This window comes from Uloborus diversus, chromosome 4 (genome assembly GCF_026930045.1).
Source record: "Uloborus diversus isolate 005 chromosome 4, Udiv.v.3.1, whole genome shotgun sequence".
NCBI lineage: Eukaryota > Metazoa > Arthropoda > Arachnida > Araneae > Uloboridae > Uloborus > Uloborus diversus.
The window spans coordinates 155,219,738-155,240,789 of NC_072734.1; the positions used below are offsets into that span (position 1 = coordinate 155,219,738).

Sequence of the window (21,052 nt, forward strand, 5' to 3'; positions counted from 1 at the left end):
ATTAATAGATTGTGGGTTCGATCCAATTACTCACTTGAACAGGTATTTTGCCAAAATGAAATTCATCATCAATTCATCGCAAAAAAGGAAAAAGCATGCGTTTCTTTAAAAACAAAGAGTTATCAACCAAATATCGAACTTTGCAGTGATAATGAAGCATCATCAAGGAAGCAATGAAAATGACGAAGGTATTATTTATCTAGAATTATCCGATTTGAGTAATATTTTCATTTTCTGTATTCTAAGGTAATACGTAATCGAAAATAGAAGTAATGTGACCCACTAGCAATAGTTTTTGTTCAAAAAAATTGAAAATGACCCACTTAAAAAAAAAAAAAAAATTGCCGACCACTGATCCAATACACGGCTACATAAATACGTATATATACAGCAATTACACTCACATGTTTCCTGTTTTGGTGAGTTTTCACCACATCTTGACGATATATCTTTGTTGCTCGATGGTTGAGTTTCAGAGGACTCTATAATGTAGAAGCACCAGAGTAAGTCACAGTAAAATGTGTCAATATGGCGTATAAAATGAGTGGAATGCTTTCAGCGGTAAAGAACTGGAGAAAAATGCATCTAGAAATTTTCAAGTACTATGCACACCTCTTTATTTGTCAAAGCTATGTGTCAAAAACATTAAAACAGCATAAAACACATACTTCAATTTCCTTTCCTTCAATGAATCATTATTTACCTTAACGCTTACGAGAAAGCAATCTGACATAGCATTAAGGATACCTGAAAATTAGGGTTCGATTTAGACTTTTTTAGACAGGAGCTTCTTTAGGGGTTCCCTTGAACGGTACAATCGACGAAATTGCAGTAGATTTGCAACTGCAGATATCTTTTGTAATGAGATATTTTGCTACAAGTTATGATACATATTGTTAGTATCAACTTCCTAAGCGAAGTACTATATAGCGAAAATTGACTGTTTTGGTGTTAAAAGTCACATTTCAAAACACCTTTTACATCGTTCTTGATTTTAAACGTCATAATAAACAAAATAAAGCCATATTTTGGTATAATTTCTATATAAGATTTCATGTACATCTAGAGCTAGGAGGTTTCCAGAACGGGCCTAACGGTAAATCAAGCTCTGCCCAAAATAGCTGCTGAATTGATGCAACTGTAAATGATCTAAAACAATAGGGCTTCTTCACATAGCTTATACTAAAAAAGTCATAGTACAGTGAAACTTGTGTAAGTTGACCACTTGCGGTGCAGTACTTAAGTGGTCAACTTAGACAGGTGGTCAACTTACAAAGGGTTTGTTATATGATTCTCAGCCAAATTTGGTGCATATTGGTGGTTAACATAGACAGGTAATCAACTTACAAGGCTGGTCGACTTTACAGGTTTTACTGCACGAAACTTTGAAGTTCTGACTATACAGGTTTAACCACTTTTTTTGGAGATTTTAAAATGAAACTTTCAAACAAATTACAACAAATATTAAAGTTTGCTTACCATTTGACTTTGTACAACTCATGTTACTTTTTATAATACATAGAAAAAGGCACATTATTTCACCAAACTTGGCAATCCTTTCTGATTGAATACATAATTTTTTTTCAATTCATCCAAAAAATGACTACTGTCAACTTACTCAATTCCGATACCGATTGATGCACAATCGATCCTTGATCTTGCTGCATTGTTAAATTGCATTTATCGCTCAATCTGTTTCAAACCCTGACACGTAGCTGAATTTCAAACCTGATGTTTGTGAAAGCAATGGTTGTTGATTATTGTGTTGTTACAGTCACAGTGAACGCGTGCATGAGAGTAAAACGTTGCCTAGTAATATTTCATAAAAACTGAAAGTGGCCTACAGATGTAATATAATCTCACTGGCGATACTTGAATTTTGCGACATTTGTATGATATCTCGTAAATTTATTGCATGTCCGTCAATTTACAGTCAATTTACCTTCGTAACTGACATCTAACGACTTGTTAAATAGTAGCATGTGCTAATAGGAAGAAATCTCTCATTATCTTAAACTGACAAAATAAATAAATGAAATAATTTCCGACTTGTCTATAGGGAAGATTTTGATAGATGAGAGACTATTGTCTATTCTTTCAGTTGTCGCCAAATTTTTTTCACGCAAAGTCTGCTGTTTTCCGACATCGCCAACTTTTCCAAAAAAGAACTATTATCACGCCAAAATCAAAATTACTGAAATATCGGAAGAATTATCATGAAAGGGAAAATTTGGAACTTTTTCAGAGTTTTTCCCCAAACTAATCAAAACAGTCATCCGACACTCAATCGTTGCCAGAAAAAATTTTGTTGAAATTTAATAAAGGTTTATTTTTTTAAATGAAATCATGCTAGTGTAAAATTAAAGCATAGAAAATGGCTATAGAAATTTCAGCAATGGGAATTATTTTCGCCAATTTGGCATGCTTCACGTTAGGTTAATTTCCCCGAAATATCTCCTCGATGAAAGTACTGTTAATTGCCTTACATTTAAATTCAGGTGGTATCACGATTTGTATCTGGTACAAATTTCCCCGTAAATCCCTTGGGATAAAACTAAAGCTTTACCGTGGATAGTAATTGGGTATTTTTTAACTGTTCAAAATGAATCTTTTGAGCAAAAAGTTATTGGAATCACAAAATTAAACATGGGAATGAAGTATCGTTGCCGAAATCTTTCTAGCAAAACATGTTTCATTTGAATCGAACGATTCTCTCAGAATTTGTAAGGAAGCATATGTGTTTGCATTTTCAATCTAGAAGAAGAGTATGTGTCAAGCTTTTAACATAGCACATATGCCCTTCTTCTAGACAACCGCTCAGTTACTGAATCGAATTTAATTTATTTACTTATCCATTTATTTATTTTTTTGTTATTTCAATTTACTTTTTATTAAAACTCATTTTTATTGAACAATTTGAAGCGATATTTTTAGGTCTAGATTTCAATTTATTTAGAATTTTTTTATTTAACTTACTAGCTGCATTGCCCGGCTTTGCACGGTCGACCTTGAAAATAAAAGTTTTGTCAAGTGACGCATGTTCAACAATCAGGCTTCAATTAGAGGGGAAAAAAATACTACAAAATGTTCCTCCAAAATAATCATTCTCAAAGAAAGAAAACGGCAAATCAAAAGCTCCCGAAAAAATTAAACGCAACACTCTATAAGTACGACTAAAATCCTTAAAAAAAAGAAAGAAAGAAGATAAATCGTCAAATAATAATCAAAAAGGAGAAATTTTTACCTCAAAACAAAAACAAAATTTTATTTAGTTACAGCCGAGGGAAAAAAAAGTAGCAACCTTCTGAACGCTAATTTAAAATAAGATCGCCCAAAGGATAATTTTCCGATTCAAAATTTCTGTTCCATTAGGCTTAGCAGTGCTTTTTAATTTTTTCCCGGTGATTTTACAGCCTTTTTTTTTTCCCCGGAAATTCGAAGGAAATGAATGAGTTTTTTCTGTGTTTTTCGCGGGCTTTCGAATGGCGCTAATGTCGACTTTGTCGGATAACTATTTCGGGTAGAAAGAGCCATTTAATGCCATTTTCAGGTTCTAAAATTAAAATTCGAACGGTTCGGTTCTGTTTCGGAAACCCCCTACGTTCCTTCTCAGGTGCCCATGGTCCAGATCCGACGAAAACTGTGGATTAGTATAGGGAACATAAACACATACACACACACACATATAAATACAGAGGCACCCAAAAGTGTTCGTACACTTTGAAATTTTTTAGTAAAACCAAAATAAAGAAAAACTGAATTCGAATATAAAGAACAATATTTTTTCATATCATTCCTATGTCATTCTAAATGAAACCCTGTACTTTTTTCAAAATATTGACGGATCTTCTTTTTGAAATGTATCAAAAAACGAAGAGACACAGAAATAATACGCCACAAAAGTCATCGTACACTTAAATATTTTCGAATAAATTCTTGATTAAAATTATCATGCCTCGTTTTTTTTATTATTATTATTATTAGTTTTGCATTGTGTTGACCCTTAAAAGTCATTTGGCTTTAATTTCTTGTTTATTTATTCATTGATATTGTGCTTGTTACTTTAAAATGGCTGGTATTCGTAAAAAACCACAAACACCATTTGATAGTTGAGGTTTTTTCCTTACAGTAGCGGTAAATTGGTTTGAAATGTCTCTGAATTAGTTAATTTATTTCATTCTATAGTAAAGTGCTTCATAAAAAGCTTTAAAGAGAAGCATCGGATCGAAAACAAGGTAAGAAAAAGTCAACCGGTAAAGTTAACAAAGCGTGATCAGAGATTTACAGTTAAAAAATTTATGAAAATACACATTTGAGTGCTGTAAAAGTTTTTGCAGAGTTAAATGAAAATTTTTACATTTAATTTTCACCTAAAATTGTTCGCCAAGTTCTCTGATTAGCTGGATTTAATGGGACCTCTTCCCGCAGAAATTTTCTTGGCCGTGCGAAAAACAGAAAGCTTACGCTTTTCGTCGTAAAATCAATGATAAATAAGCTCAAAACGTTTGGGAATTACGTCTTACTTTCAGATAAAAATAAATTCAACATTTTTGGTTAAATTGTTGTAAAATTGTAAATGGAAGAAAAAATTAGGAACTTAATCTTAGGAACTTAGTTGGACCAGTTAATCAGGACGGTGAAGGTGTTCTTGTGTGAGGGTGCATATCAGCATTAGGACTTAGTAGTTTGGAATATTTTGATGAAATAATGATTAATGCTGTTCGTTTAAATGTTTTAAAAACCAATTTTAAACTCTTAGCCAAAAATTTGGTTATCGGAAACAACTTTGTTTTTTATCAAGATAACGATAAGAAGCACACGGTTTTCAACGTTCGCGTCTAGTACCTCAAAAAGTGTCCTAAAGCTTAGAAAATACCCCTTCAACCTCCAGATTTGAACTTAATGTAACATATTTAGAGATATGTGGAGACTAGATTACGAAAATACGGCTTTGAAACGAAAATAGAGTTAGAAACAGTAAGACTCGAAGTGTGGTTAAACACTTACTCAGAAATTACACAAAAAAAAAGAAAGAAAGAAAGAAAAGACGTTTAAAAGGTGTTGTTGATACTGCATGATATTCTACTAAATGATAACTTAATGAAAAGTTAGATTATTCAATAATATATAGGCATGTTTTAAACTTTACGAAGACTTTTGAGAGATAAAATTTTCGGCGCTTTTTGGTTTCTGATTTTTAAAAAACTAAGTTTTAATCTTTAAAAAATATTTATTTAGTTTTGTTGAAAATTGATCATAGATTTCATAGTTAAATACCTAATTCCGAAACATTAATTCTAACCAATGGATAGGGTTATATTTCATTGAAAGTCGTAGGTGTACGAACACTTTTGGGAGCCACTGTATATTTTTTCTTTTATTTATATTGATTTGCCTTTAATTTTTAAACGAAAAAGTAATTTAAAAAGTAAAGCAGTGGTCACACACACACACAATTTTAAGCAATGGAAAGCTACGATAATATGAACTTTTTATTATATTGAAAAAAAAAAATGTTTTCAGTAATTGAGTGGGGCGGGGGGTGCGGTACTGGTAAATTAAGATTTTTGTATTACTGAAGACATATGATTAAAAGTACGTAGGTGGATTTGAACTCAAAATAACGTCAAAGCCCAAAACAAAAACAAAAACAAAAATGGTTATTCGATTAAATCTCGTTAAAGCGAATAATACAGTTGGAAAATTAGTAACAGTACCGTAACACATAAGTGAAAGGTCTTAGAAACACTATACGAGGCATCTAAAAAATATTTTAGTGAGAAACATTGAATTATTTTTTTTTCTTTTCCAATCATACACATATTTCGAAAACGGAAAGACGCGCTTGATAATTATGATTTTTTTTTTTTTTTTTTTTGAGCGATCACGTGTGCTTATTGTTCTCACTTGACCATCTTTGATGTTTGGTTCCTTTTTCAACATGGACAAGGGGCCTCTGCAGCAGCACCACCGCCCACCGGCCTCGGCAGGCGCACTGTCCCCCGGAATCTGCTTCTTCTGAGCGGTGACGTCCATGTCCTACACATACGCACGCTCACACACATACACACTCACACAGACACGCCTTTACACACATACACACTCACACAAGCACGCCTTTACACACATACTCGCACGCCTACGTGCATACACACTGGTCTACGCACACATACGAGCCTACACAACACGCACGCCTACACACACATGCACACAACTGTACACACGTAACCGCCCAGGAGGAGGGGCAGGCTTGGGGGGACAAGAGCTGTTTCTAGAAACAATAACTCCAATGAGTAGGGTCCTGTCTCAACTCGTGATTGCGAAAAACATAATTTGAATTCAGTGTCAAAATTCAAATTAATTAATTTTTTTTCTTTTAAAGAGTAAACGAAGATATTAATTTCAATATTGTCTATAGTTGGGGCAAACCTAGCCTGGCATTGTCGTAATGCTGTGATTAGGATCTGCGTAGCATTCACAATGCTGTCAGGTTAGGTTTTCCCCAATTATAGTAATAAAGTTTTGAAACTCGGCTTTCGGCCAGCTCGGTTTTTTTTTTTTTTTTTTTTTTTTTTTTGTCAAAAAGCATTGGAAAATTCATAAGGTTTAGCTCTTTCTATTTCGTTAGTTTTTTTCTCACAAAACAAAGATTATTGAAAAAAGAAAAGCTAATAGAGTTTCTAATATCTATTGTTTAATTAAAGAAGAAGGCGAAAAACAAGTTTTACCAAAAATAATTGAAAGGCAAAACTTACAAGAACAAACTTGTTCTGTTTGAATGTGTGTATATATACGAAAAAAAATCAACCTTGATTTCTCATTTAAAGTCGTTTTCTTGGAAAACATTTCTCAACTGAAACGAAAAAAGTTTGAATAGGTATTAAAAAACGTGTTCTGATACAATGTATTGAATAGAAAAAATTTGAAAAAAACTAGCTGCTTGTGTTAACAACCAACTTGTCGAAGTTTTAAAACCCATTAGAAATAGACTATTTTTTAACAAAGGCGAAACTTACGAAGTTTTGTCCACCACTAAATAGTTTATTCTTAAACACACACACACAAACACACTACACTGAACTTTTCTGTCTGCCCTTTAGCAAATCAACAACTTTACTGATACCAACAAGAATATAAATATCAGTAAATTTCATATTCTTATTAGATATTTTATTAATTTTGAAAAAATAAATGAATAAATTATTTGACAGATTAATAACGATTTAAATAGAGAAGTTTTCAAGACAAACCTGTGCTTTTTAATAATCCATTGGATTTTCAACGAAACGAATTTCCAATGATGATACAAAACTTTAACAAAACCGCGTAAACTCGAACAATTGATCAGCAGAGTATAATTGTCAATGATCAGACCCGGGATGATCGACGAGGCATATAAAATCGTTGGATTTTTCCTTTACGACTTCAAAGCCAAATTTGAATAGGATATTTCATCAATGGAAATACTCGAGGGGAAGAACAAAGAGAATGCATGTCTTGGGCACTGACAAATTGACAAATGGGTAATAACTGGCATGACAAGCATTTTTATGTTGCGGAGATGAACCGAATGTTGACAAACGTTGGGAAAATGTCGAGGTCGGAAATTTCTTAAACATAAAATGTGCATTTTACTGCATTTATTTCATCTCGCTTTTGTAAAGTTCAAAATATGGAACTAATGTCGGAATTTTATCGCGAACGTTCGCTGGATTTTTTCCAAATGGGGCGAGAGTTTTTTAAAGAATTCTTTAGAAACGTTTTCAGTTGAAACAAGCAAGAAAACTAGGAATCACGCTATTTTTATTCAGTGGCAAATGCAGAAAATTTTCAACGGTCTGCCATTTCTTAAACATAAAATGTACATTTTACTGCATTTATCTCATTTCACTTTTATAAAGTTCAAAATATGTAATTAATCTCGGACTTTTATCGCGAACGTTCGCTCCACGTGGAGCAAGAGTTTTGAAAAGAATTCTAGCAAGAAAACTAGTTATCACGCTTTTTTTATTTAATGGCAAAATCTCAAATTTTCAAATTAATGAAGATATGATTTCCGCACACATACATCGATGACTGAGATGGATTAGCTTTTTTTGGGCAAATTTTATGAATATAAAAGATTTTGAATAATGTTGAAATGAATATTTTTTCGTAAAACAAGTTAAACTAAAAAGAAGAAAAAAAATATAATAGTTTAAAAAACTAATAAAACACGCTTTCGTAGCAAAATGAACTAAAAAGTGAAAAAAAAAATGCAGAAAATTTTCTATTATCTGCATTTTTAACACGCTTTTATTAGCTTCACCTGTATGTATGTATGTATGTATGTATGTATGTATGTATGTATGTATCTTGTAACGGAATCTTGCAGCTCAAATTTCGCCCACTTCCTGCGATCGGATTCTTTTGAAATTTGGCACGCGACCTCAGACCCGATGACAATGCAATATTCTATAATCAAATTAATTAATTAACTCTTTTAATTGTTAGTTTCCTCCAATTTTAATCAATATTTTGGCATAAATCCAACAATGTGAAAAAGGAAAAATTTAATAAAATACATTAAAAAATGCTCGCAAAAATTATTTAAAAATATCTACAAAAACCTTTAATTTTTCTGCATCAGACAAAATTTGTTCCAATGTTCCAAGTTAATTAGAACATGAAATATAATTGTTTTTAACTAATTTCATGCCAAAATTTAGGTGAGCCTTCAATTGGAAATTCATTGCTGATCAGACCATTGTTGAACAAAACTTTTATTCAAATGCATCTCAAATTTTCAAATTAATGAAGATATGATTTCCGCACACATACATCGATGACTGAGATGGATTAGCTTTTTTTGAGCAAATTTTATGAATATAAAAGATTTTGAATAATGTTGAAATGAATATTTTTTCGTAAAACAAGTTAAACTAAAAAGAAGAAAAAAAATATAATAGTTTAAAAAACTAAAAAAATACGCTTTCGTAGCAAAATGAACTAAAAAGTGAAAAATAATCTTTGGATGATAGTAGTTGACCAATCACTTAATTTCAATGTAATACAAAAAAGCGTGGGGGGCTTCTTATCAGTTGTCATGAATTTCTTCCATTTGTTGTCCAAGCAAAAATGTAAATAGATAGCCCCCCACGCTTTTTTGTATTACATTGAAATTAAGTGATTGGTCAACTACTATCATCCAAAGATTATTTTTCACTTTTTAGTTCATTTTGCTACGAAAGCGTATTTTTTAGTTTTTTAAACTATTATTTTATTTTGAACATAAAACCTGTATTTTACTGCATTTATTTCATCTCGCTTTTATTAAGTTCAAAATATGGAATTAGTGTCGGAATTTTATCGCTCGCTGGATATTTTCCACGTGGGGAAAGAGTTTTGAAAAGAATTCTTTAGAAACTTTTTCAGTTGAAACCAGCAAGAAAACTAGTTATCAAAAAATGATGAATGATTTATTTATAAACACTTTTTGCCCTTTGTTTATTAAGCACTTTTATTATACTTGGCTTGATTGTCACCGAGTAATCTGAGGCCTGGTTTTGCTTATATCTCAGCAACTAGAGCACTTAGAGACTTCGGGATTTCACTAAATGATTTGCTTAATCATAGGTCCAATTAACGCTGAAAAATAAAAATTCTAAAGCAAAATTATTATTTCGGTTAGGATGGTAAACAGCAAATTTCATTTAATTTCTACATTAAATGTTTAAATATAAAACCCATTGTTACAAATTTTGTTGCCTTGTGACAGTAATGTTAATAGTAATGGAAATTTTAAATCAAGGCTTCTCTGGACACAAAAATTTTGTTTGAAAACGAAAAACTTTAAAATAACAGAATTTAAAAAAAAGTACTAAGCAGTTTTCATAACAAAATGACAAAAAAAAAAAAAAACTTTTCTGGGTCAGAAAGGACAATTTAAGTATTCCTGTAGTTTCCAAAAAATTCCAAGAAAAAGACTTCTCAAACGAAGAAAAGTGCGCTCAAGTCATTTCAAATTAAACTTTCCCATTAAGAAAAATATGCATGTTTCAACACTCAAATTTATAATTGAAAGCTAGATAATGATAAAATATTATCTACATGACTTGACCGCACTTTTGTTCGTTTGAGAAGTCTTTTTCTTGGAATAATTGAAAACTATAAGAATACTTAAATTGTCCTTTCTGACCCAGAAAAGTTTTTTTGTCATTTTGAGTGTATCGTGAAAAGTGCTTAGTATTTTTTTAAAAATTCTGTTATTCTTAATTCTTTCACACGCTTTTTATTTAGTGGCAGATTCAGAAAATTTTCAATGATATTTATCTCTGTTTGTTACAGCAGCAGTTAGAAACATTTGCCTGTTCCTGTTTCGGTGAGTCACCTTTTACTTTTCCTATAATGATTGTATGTATTGTTTTTAAAAATCGACTTAATCTTTTTATTTATTTATTTTTTGTAAAATATAAACCAAATTTTGAATTTTTACATTGAAAAGGTGTTAAATTGTGTTGACTCCAGAACAGCGAAACAGCCGCATGCTAAAACACATTTTGAAAAAGGCAATATTTTTCAAAATATGCTCTTCTTTCAATGCCCTAGAATAAAATCTTTTCAAATTCACGATTGTAAAAGTGGACCGTTCACAAAAAAATCGCGATCTTAAAAATAGTACCTTTAAACAAAATTACAATCGTAAAAACGAACCCCATTTGAGCGAATTCTAAGGATGTGCCTTTTTTATTCTCACTCAAGTGACTACAATTTAAGGGATTGTAACTAATAGGCTGGCATGTTTGATATAATATTGGGTGGTGTGATGCTTTAATTTTTTATTTTAATGAAGGTTTTGTTTGTTTTATTTAATTAGCGTATGATACTTTTTATAAGTTTATTATTTTCATTACATAGTATTATCTATTTGGCAATTCCGGCCACCTTGTCTAGTGGTCAGAGGTGTCTGACTGCGACGGGGTGGTCCCGGGGCTCAAATCCCGGCTCAGGCGTGTGTGAATGTGTTGTTATGCTGTGAAAGGTTGCCTACCCTATAAACGGGTCTTTATGGCATGTGTGTACCATGGAAGTCGAACTTCACACCAAATTACGGTCCAGTTGGTGGTACGGTCCAGTAAAGCAGCGTACCCCCCCCCCCCCAACCCCCCTCCCCCAATTGCTAGCCTGGCTGGTACAAGATAACAGCAACAAAGAGCATGCAAGTTTCGCGAAACCCTTCCTTGATCTCCATGCAACCTTGAGGTTACGCGGAACGACAAAGGTACTGCTTTCTAGAGGAACCTTTACATCATTCTCTATTTTTATTTGAATCTATTAGTTTGTTCTAAGTGAGATTTATAAAAGGAAATTTTGTCTTCAAATCGGTTCACTGTATCTAGAAACGGAAAGATGAATAACAGAAAGCGTAGGACTTCTAGCGTAGGAAAGCTTTTGCTTACCGTGCCTCCGAGATTAGCCAAGACATTTCTGGATTTTTGTAATGTCCTAGGTAATGTCCAAAGATGCAGAAATGAAAGGGTTTTGATTTAAAAAAAACTATCTGATTAAAATTTTTCTATGAAATGCTATATTTATGCATCGGCCACTGCGTTCGTAAATGTCTCTCATAGCCGTGGGCCATGAGTTTTGAACAACCACTTATTTAATCAACATTCCGAGCACATTTATTCAGACAGTAAACCCTCATTACTCTGGACCCTGTTAAAAACCGGACATCCCTTTATCCGGACAGCCATTCAGATGCTCATATGAGGCCGTGAGAAGTAAAGGGATGTAAGTGGACATTTTCAAGTTTTTAGTATAAAACGCATTAAAGGTAACATCCTAGGTAGGCTTTCATTGATTTTTTTTCCTAAATCATGCTGTATATCAGCAACTACAAGGGCTACTAGTACCATCTCTTGCCCCAAGACAGTGGAGAGGTTCACCTACCATTTTTACTGGTTATCTCCAAATTTTTAATTTTGCCACTAACTTCCCTTTGCTTCTCACTGCCTCATATTGTGTAATTAAAAGGCGAGATAGCGCATTTATGTTTTTGTAGGTCATACTTTGAATTTCTGTAATTTTCTCTTAAGCAGTTTTATTAACCCCCGACACAAAGGAAGGGGGTTAAATGTTTGACGTGTCTGGGTGTATCTACGTATCTGTGTGTGTGTATGTGTGGATCTGTCTGTGGCACTCTAGCGCCTAAACGAATGGACCTATTTTTAAGAAAAAAAATTTGTTCGAAAGGAGAGCTTGTTGACTGAAAGTGTTCTTAGCTAGGTTGCGTCTTCGGATGGCATTAATTAACGCAGATGTTATTTAAAAACCTCTAAAGATTTCTCGCGATTTTTGCAGTGAAAATATATTTAAAAATTTTCAAATTTAGTGCCAAAAAAAGAGTTTTTACTACGTCTGATAGAATGTGTTTGGAACTTCCATGTTATATAGAACTCAAATTACGACGCTTTTTAAAGCAGATTTTAAGAACGGCTAAGCCTTTATTCAACGATTAGTAGCCGAATTCATTGTTGGCCGACAAGGAAATTAAAAGGAATGATTTAAATTTTTTATCTGTTGCCAGTTTCTATTTGTTAATAAATAAAGTACTTGTAATTGATTTTTAATAGTATAATACTTTTAAAAGGATTTCCAATTTTCCCTCTTGATTCTACATTTGCGACCCAGTCGAGGGGTTTTTAAATTTTGAATTTTATATTTCATTCTCTTGAATTTAAATTACAATTTTTTGTACAGTTCTTTGTTTATGTAGCTTGGCTCAATTTATAGGTTGTCTTGTTTAATCCGTACTTTCATTAATTCGGACGACCTGGATCATCAATTAGCCCAGATTAATTAGGTTCTGCTGTATATCCATTCATTAATCAGTGATTGATTTTAGTAACGTTCATTTTGACGGATGGAATGAGAGCACGTTTCTGTATTATTTTTCAAAGTTTTTTGATATTAAGTTGAAGACTGTTCTTGTGTAGTCAGGGGGCGGCATGTAAACAACTTTTGCTTTTCTAGAGACCCTGCAAAAGTCTGGAGACTGCTGATTGACTACCACGTAAAAATGTCATCCATTGCTTTAAAAGCTTGTTTTGCATGCTCTAATTATTGTTTCAATTCAAAACTAGATCTTCTAGACATTCAAAAAAATCAGTAATCCAACGTCATAAAGCACAAAAATTGCAAAATATTGCAGACACGTGTTTCGGTGTTACAAGGAACACCTTTTTCAATGCAAAGAAATGTGAGCTTCTAGACATTATTCAAAGGCGAGGGATTAAGAACATTCAAACGTGAATTCTGAACTTCTGAGGAACGAAGTTTGTTCACATGCTTTGGATGGGGGAAAAAACATAGGCGGCCCATTTGCGTCGGCTGTCCAATCAGGAGTGCCAAAACTATTACAAGGTCCTTAGCTGAGTAAAAGTTGCTTATATGCGTCAGGACGTGAATAGTATATCTGCCGTACAAAGCAGCATTGAAAGATTCTCGTCTCCCTCCTTCCGCCTCTAAGGAATTTTTATGGTAGAATTTTTAGAGGCAAACTATGCGTGATCACATAAAATAAATAAATATATTTGTATTTTAAATTTTATTTTTCTGCTAACAACTGCAAAAAAAAAAAAAACTTTTCCCATTTGAATCAGCGGAACTTTTTCTCATCAGTTTGTTTTGGAGTGTTGCCAACAGGATCACTAACTTTTAAATGCAAATAATTTAGACTGTAAGCCAGGATAAAACAAATTTTAAAACACGATAATGTAAAGAGCAATGGTCTTTTTAGCGAAATATGAGATCCATTTTTTACAAAAACGTATTCACAATATTTTACATAAATGCGCCAATATCCAGGACAATAATTAAAATTCACGTCTGACCCAAAAAGTGTTTTTAAGAATGAAGCATGAAAACATCAAGTTCCCTTCCTCACAGTAATGAGTAACGTTTATTGATACATATGGTCCATTAAATTTCATTTTACTGCTCCGAATAGCTCATACGGAAATTACATTTACCGAAAAACATGGCTTGTCGATTGAGTGCTTGTTGCTTTAAAGATTATAATCTTTTAATGATATCTATTTCCGCCAATCTACTATACAGAATAGCAATCCAGAGCGTTTCACTTTAGTTTTCAAGCGGTGTTTTACATTTTTTTAAACGTAATTTAACAAAGTGGTTTTAAGCTAAGACCATTTTAAATTTTAGAAAAATAACAGCCTAAAAATTTTTAATACAACTCACCTACGAATACTTTAAAAAATAATCACTTTCCTTGAAAAAGTAAAACTACAACGACTATATTCAAATTTTAATTCATGCTTTTAGTATCAAAACAATCTCAATTTTTGAAAGAAAATTTAATTTTACAGGACAAGCATTTGAGCTCAGCCTATTTAATTTTTTGAAAGAATAAATTTCTGTTTGAATAACCTTTGGCCCAATACTTCATTTTTGTTTTCTTTTCATATTAGTAGAATTTTCTAAATTTGAATTGAACTAATTTTGAAATGAATCTTTTTTTTAACTTGAATTCTAATTAAATTCATGTGATACAATTAAGTGTTCACACTTGGGACAGTACTCGAACTTGGGAGCATTTTGACGAAATTTGTTTTGAGTGTTATTAGTGTTCCACTTAGTATCCCACGATAACATATATCTGATGTGCACACCAAGCCACTTTCTTTTACGTCTATTAAATAATAGATGTTTTTAATAACTCGAAAGAATGGGTGAGTTACTTTTGTACGCGCGTTAGCAGCAATGCTTCTTAAATGAATCTCCTTTTACACATTTTACTACATACTATAGTTAAACATAGATAACTGGGTACATTTTCATGATACCTACTTCAATTGGCTCACTTTAAATCTTGGCGATCAGTTTTCATTTTATTCCCTAACCTTCACCTTCGGTCAAAGTTGTATAGAAACTACTTAATTAGCGATATCACACGTTGTTTCACCTTTTTAATGGACTTTCAATCAAAATAAGCCTTAAAACAAGACTAAAAGCTCCATTAAAAAGAGAAAAAAATCCTCCAAATACAATACAATTGAAGCTTTTAAAAGTATCAAAATGTGGTGCAGTCCTCACGAGCAGTTTTTGGCTAATTTTTAAATAGTGTTTTGACTATTTTCAAAACTTTTCATCAGCAACCCTGATCTGAAAGACGGAAATAGAAAACACTAAGGGTCAAAGTTTTCAGATTAGTTTTAATTATTTATAGTTAGTGGGTGACTAGGCGTGTCTATTGAAATCAGAGGTTTAACCTGTTCATTTCTGTTCTTTACAATAAGCAAAAGCAGTCAAAAGAAATCGTTTTTTCTTTTTTTAAATATTAAGCATATTGTTGCCTAAAATTCTAAACAGTCCCGTTTTAAGGGTAAAAAAAATCAATTACCTTTGCGCCGTCTGAATCCGCTGGCAAATCCAATGTCCTTCAGGGATCGTGTGCACCACAGACGCTGCTACTAATGTGACAACTCATGTGTTGAACAACAGTACGTATAGCGAGAATAGCCAGTTATAGTTAGTTCCAGGAAATTCTAGTTATAAAAACGCTGATTTACAGACTGATTTTAGTTGGCGAAATCTGGTTTCTATGACCAGCTAAAAAGGATTGAGGATTTACGAGTACCATCTATATTGTAGTAAAAAAGCATGACACGTGGCCTAACCATTCGATAGTCGAAAGCGACCAGTTTTTGACTTTTCGTCTACGAATCAAACAGCTACGAAATTATGATACTTTAGATAGGAATACAAAGAGCCACTTGGATTTTATGGAAAGATTTAACGTTTCATTCATGGGATGATAAATGTTTCATATGCCTCGTAAAGTTTCCTTACTTTGTATTGATAGAAGCATTTATGGATTTGGAAAAGGTTATTAAAGTATGATCACAATCGGCTATATTACATTATACAGATTTACTTGAATGAATGTATCTTTTGAATCATGCACATCGATGTGGGTTTCGAACAATGATTATACTTATAGGCTTGCTCAGACGTCCCGGTTTGACCGGGGCAGTCCCGGTTTTCAGACAAAATCACAGTATCCCGGTCGGTTCATTTTATGTCCCAGTTAAAGATAAATGTGAGTACATTTGACCAAAAGAGTCTAAAAATAATTAACTGTAAAGGATTATTTAGGATAATTATTTTGTCATTTGTAACATTGACATGTAAAATTAATACCGGGTTAGCTTGTGAAAATCTTTACAACACGATTAAAAACAAGAAAAGACTTTCTAAAAAAGAAGTCCCAGCCAATGTGAATATTGTTAAAATTTTCATTCCACGTTCAAAGTGTTTCTTCTTACTTAAGTAACTGTATAAATATTAACATGTAAGAAATAATTTGTTTAAATTTATCTGCTTGTGGCGTTTTTATTACCCCTGATTAGGTTCAGAACTAGTAATCATTTATTCATAGCATTGATAATGAACTACCATCTAAAACAGTCCCGGTTGACTATTTCGGAAATCTGGTAAGCCTAGTTATACTCGATTCAACCATGGATTTTAGGTTGAGCTCCTGCATAGGAAGTTGAAATTTTTCAAAATCAAAGAAGTTCCCATTTCTAAGGGGGGCTTGAGCCTCCTCTTGCCCCCCTATATGGGCGTCCTAGTGCCGGATGTACTTTCGGAGAATGGCCGAAGCCAGGGACCTGGAGGGTGTATGGCGCAGGCTGCGCCATTGAAGTTTTTAGAGGGGGGAGGTGTTTTGACAGCCATTTTTCTCATTTTCTGGGGGGGGGGCTCTTGCTTTTGGGAGAATATTGCCTGAATATAAGTAATCTTTAGGCAAAATTCTCTAAAATTTTAAATTTCATTTGCCTAAAAATGAGTAATTTACCCTTATCGAATTTCGGAAAATCGTTTTCATAAGGGGGTTTGCGATATTTAAGGGGGTTGCGCCCTTCCTCTTAGGGGTGGGCACCCCTGCCAATGTATGTATTCGAAGACAGTCCAAAAAATTTCCTTAAGAGCACGTGCGTGTTTAAATAGTTTCTTCATAACATTTATTTGTGTAACTTTTTGAAATCCGTCTCTAATTGAAGATTTAAGGGGAAATGTCGTTTTTTGAAGCGTAGTACAGTGGAACTTCGATTTTACGTATTCCGTCGGATTAATGAGAAAAAACGCAGCAAGCTGGAAAACGTAGCATCGGGGGTAGGGATGAAAATCTTAACATATCATTTTTTTTAAAAATTGACATTTTCTCAATGGACTAGTAGCAAAAATCTGTAATCTTAGTTTTTGTTTTTGTAAACCATTTCAGTTATACCACAATAGTGCTTTTTTGAAAATTTGCTTCTTGGTTTGCATCTGCAAACAAAAGTTGTTTAACAGTTTTTCTGCTTTGACAGTCAAAACATTAAGACGGAGCAGAAAGAATGCCATAACAGCTTCAAAGAGCAAAGAACCAAATTTATTTCGAAAAAAATATGACCTTAAAAAGTTTATGTGAGTCTTGCAGAGGAAATATTATTACGATGTTTAAGAAAAACGTAAGCGGATTATCTGAAAAAGGGTAATGAAAAATCCGGAATATTTTAACATCACCGGGTATACACTGGTGTGCAAAAATTAAGGATGAGACGGTTTTTTCAATATAATTTTGTACAAAAGCTTTCCAAATCAACAGATTTAATACCGTAAGATCCCCAGTACGTAAGGACATGTGTAATGTAAGCAACACTTACTAAAAGAGAAATCAGAGGGATAAAAAGAAGCTTTATTCAAAAAGTAGCATGGAGCGCAATGCGACTGAAGGCCGAAACATCCCTGTGATGGGTGTCCAGCAAGAAACTTTCGGTCTTTAGCAGGGGATATCATCTCCCCCGAACGGGTCCCGTTGACTGAACCTGCGTCGAAGATGTGAAGGTCTGTACAACTACCAAGCATGATGATTCCCCTAACGAGAACACCGCGACCTCCATACCTGTCCCTTTCAATGATGTTCGAGGGATGATTGCGGCTTCCCTGCTCTCTCCAGATGAGTATGCGATGAGAATCGCTACTCAGACTGAATCTGCTCTCATCTGTTAAGAGTACTCGTCCCCATTCATTGTCTCTCCAATTTCGGTGTTACCGGCACTACAGAGAACGCCTTCTCCGATGGGCAGGCTTTAGAGGTACACACCGTATAGGGCGTCGTGCAAACAGGCCACCACCGTGCAGTTTTCTGGCTACGGTAAAACGCGATATCGGTCGTCCAGTCGCCTGTGTCGTGTGTCGAGAGCGATTTCTCTCGCTGTCTGCCGCCTGTTTTTTCTGGCCTGTAAGACAGTGTACCGGTCATCTGCGGGTGTGGTTCCTCGTGGACGACCACCACTGAACCCCCGGATAGCTGTTCCTGTAGTTTGAAATTGTCTCCTAAGTCGTGAAACGATGCTGTGAGCTATTCCGAACTCTGCAGCCACATTTTGCGGCCTTCCTCCAACTTCGCAATGATTCGACCTCGGGTAAATGCATCCAGATGTCGTCTAACAGATTGATTATTCGCCATTTCTTGCTGAGGCAGCAACTCGGTGTGATTTTAATTGCTATACGGCGTGCAATCTATTTGCCAGAAATACTGATCTTAACCGACAACATGCTTTATACTACTCAGACACTCCCCCATTACGTCTCCCTGCATATCTGCGCATGTACTACCGTGGCTACCGTACATCACCTTACTTAATCTCCTGATTGGTCTTTCTGTCCGCTCTGCCTCTTCGTTCAGCTGATATGCTAATTTTTCGACTTTGTCCTTAATTTTTGCACACCAGTGTATAGCAATTTTGCCGGACCAGCAGAAAATGACGTTGGAAGCTAGATAACGGATGAAACGAACAATGTAGAATCGGAGCTCCACCGCATAATACTTTAAAAGCTCTAAAACAGTTTAAAAAGTTAAAACTAGCTTTGACTTTATTCCATACCAGATATTTGCAGCACTGTGCTTCGTTTTAAATGCAAAATTTTAAACTGAAAAGAGAAAATTTGAGAAAATTCCATTAACCACTCATAGTCAATTTCGTTTCCTGACGGGCCATAACCATGAGTTGTAGATTATGCAGGTCACAGCTAAACACCTAGTGACAATTAAAGTGCGTTATTAACATACCGTTCTTTGGTCATATAGCTGAATTCGTCTATCAAACAATTTTTATAGTTGATCGAATTTGTAATTGCTTGCGAAAAATAAAAAAAGTGCTCATTTAGTGTGCACTTGAATGAAAATCATGGATTAAAAGGTAATAAATTAGTATAACTAATAAACACATCAATAAACAAAAAGCAAACAAGTTTTACTGAACACTGAAAACATTTTAGTGTTATTCATATTGTATCGCCGGTTATTTTCCACGATGATTTGATCATAACTCGTGCAGATAACGAACTGAGGCTTTATTTTTAAATTCAGTTTCACTTACTTAAAAATGGTTGTATCTACTTTTCTAGTTAATTTAGGCACTTTGAGTTTTCGCACCTTGGGTAAAACTTCGAATGGGGTAGTACTTTTAACGGGTTTTCCAATGGTACCAAATTTGAAACGATACTATTATTCCTTCGAATAAAAAGAGTTTTTGTGCCATTTTTTGGTTTGAAATTGGAATTAAAAGAGAAAAAATTTGAATTTTTCGAAAAATGCTTCGAGCTGCATCAAAGCCTGACCCAAGGCACCTTTGAGATACACACAAAATATCAAGGAAATACAGCATATAGCTATTTTAAGGCTACAATGGAGCCTCTTCATTAGTACAAGAAACTCAGCACGACTTTCGAAATATTTTTCGCAGATAAAATTTTCGTAGATTTCAAAATGTTTGTAGATACAATAAATATTTTTCGTATATAATGCTGTTAGTGTGAAAATACGTTCTTAATTAAATAAATTTCCTATCAACAGGAAATGATGCAAAACTTCCTTAAATTTTACAGAAATTTGCATAAATCACCCGATTTTGCAATTTCAAAATTCACAAAAACAAACATTAAACTAAAAACTTAGAAAAAACCCTATTCCCGAGGATCACACCTCAGATTAGTTAAATCTCGGATCACACATGAAATTTGATTAGATATATTTTATTATATTCCGGATTACGTGGAAAAGTAAAGATAATCACAACTACAATCTGTCCACAGAGGACGTGGAATATGGCAAGCGGCCAAGTTAGAACGATTCCATCTGAATGAATCTTGCAGGGAAGAAAGGAAAATAACGATGGAATTTCGATGTACGCGTTTTATAATGTCACTAGGGCTTTATAAGTATAGCAGAATAAGGGGGGAATTGAAAATATGTTTTATTTGTTAACAAACAGAAAGTGGCAACAAATAAAAATTTAAAATTCATGATTTTTGATCTCTTCCGATAATGATCAACTACCAATTTCGTAAAAAAGCTTATATTTTTATTTGAATGTGATATTTAAAGAAAAGGTTATAATTCCAGTTTTATATAACTTGGCAGTTCCAAATGAATTCTATCATACGCAGAAAAATTCGTTCATCCAATTGGTACCAATGTTTTAAATGTGCTAAAGTATATATTAACTACAGAAATTGTGAAATATTGCCAATTTTGTTTTTACTTAATATTTCCGGTGCTTCAAGCCTATAAAGATGAGATTTAACAAAGAATACTTTCGAACAAGTCATCTTTCGAACAAAAAAAATTATCAAAATCGGTAAAACCGTTTAGGAGCTGGAGCTATGATGCCACAAAGAGATAAAGAAACACGTCAATATACCCTCCCATCCTTATAACCTCCTTCCTTTTTGCATCAGCAGTTAAAAATTTGCAAAAATCAAAAGAAAATTTATTTACCTTTTATACTTAAGTACTTTTAGCACATGCTTCGGAATTACCTTTTACTCAAAAACTATCCATTTTTCCTATTCTAGCAATGTATTCATAAATTATATTTCGGATACTAAACACAAACGAGCTGATGTGTGCATCACATGACTTCTTTTTACTCCAATTTTAATGTCATTTTCCCATTATTGGCAATTTTAATGTGATTCAATAGTTTGATCTCTAAAT

At 33.6% G+C, this 21,052-nt stretch overlaps 1 protein-coding gene across 5 annotated transcripts in view; it reads right to left on the bottom strand.

Annotated features, from left to right (window-relative positions):
• The window catches only part of LOC129219839 (sodium/hydrogen exchanger 9B2-like), a 92,607-nt gene that overhangs the window by 61,172 nt on the left and 10,383 nt on the right, over positions 1–21,052 (bottom strand). For 4 of the 5 annotated variants that reach the window (XM_054854145.1, XM_054854143.1, XM_054854147.1 and 1 more), the window contains exon 2: positions 405–482. The exons of the other annotated variant lie outside the window; for it this stretch is intronic. The gene's annotated coding sequence lies outside the window, so the exon portion shown is untranslated. The remainder of the gene's footprint in view (positions 1–404; positions 483–21,052) is intronic. 5 annotated transcript variants of the gene reach the window in all.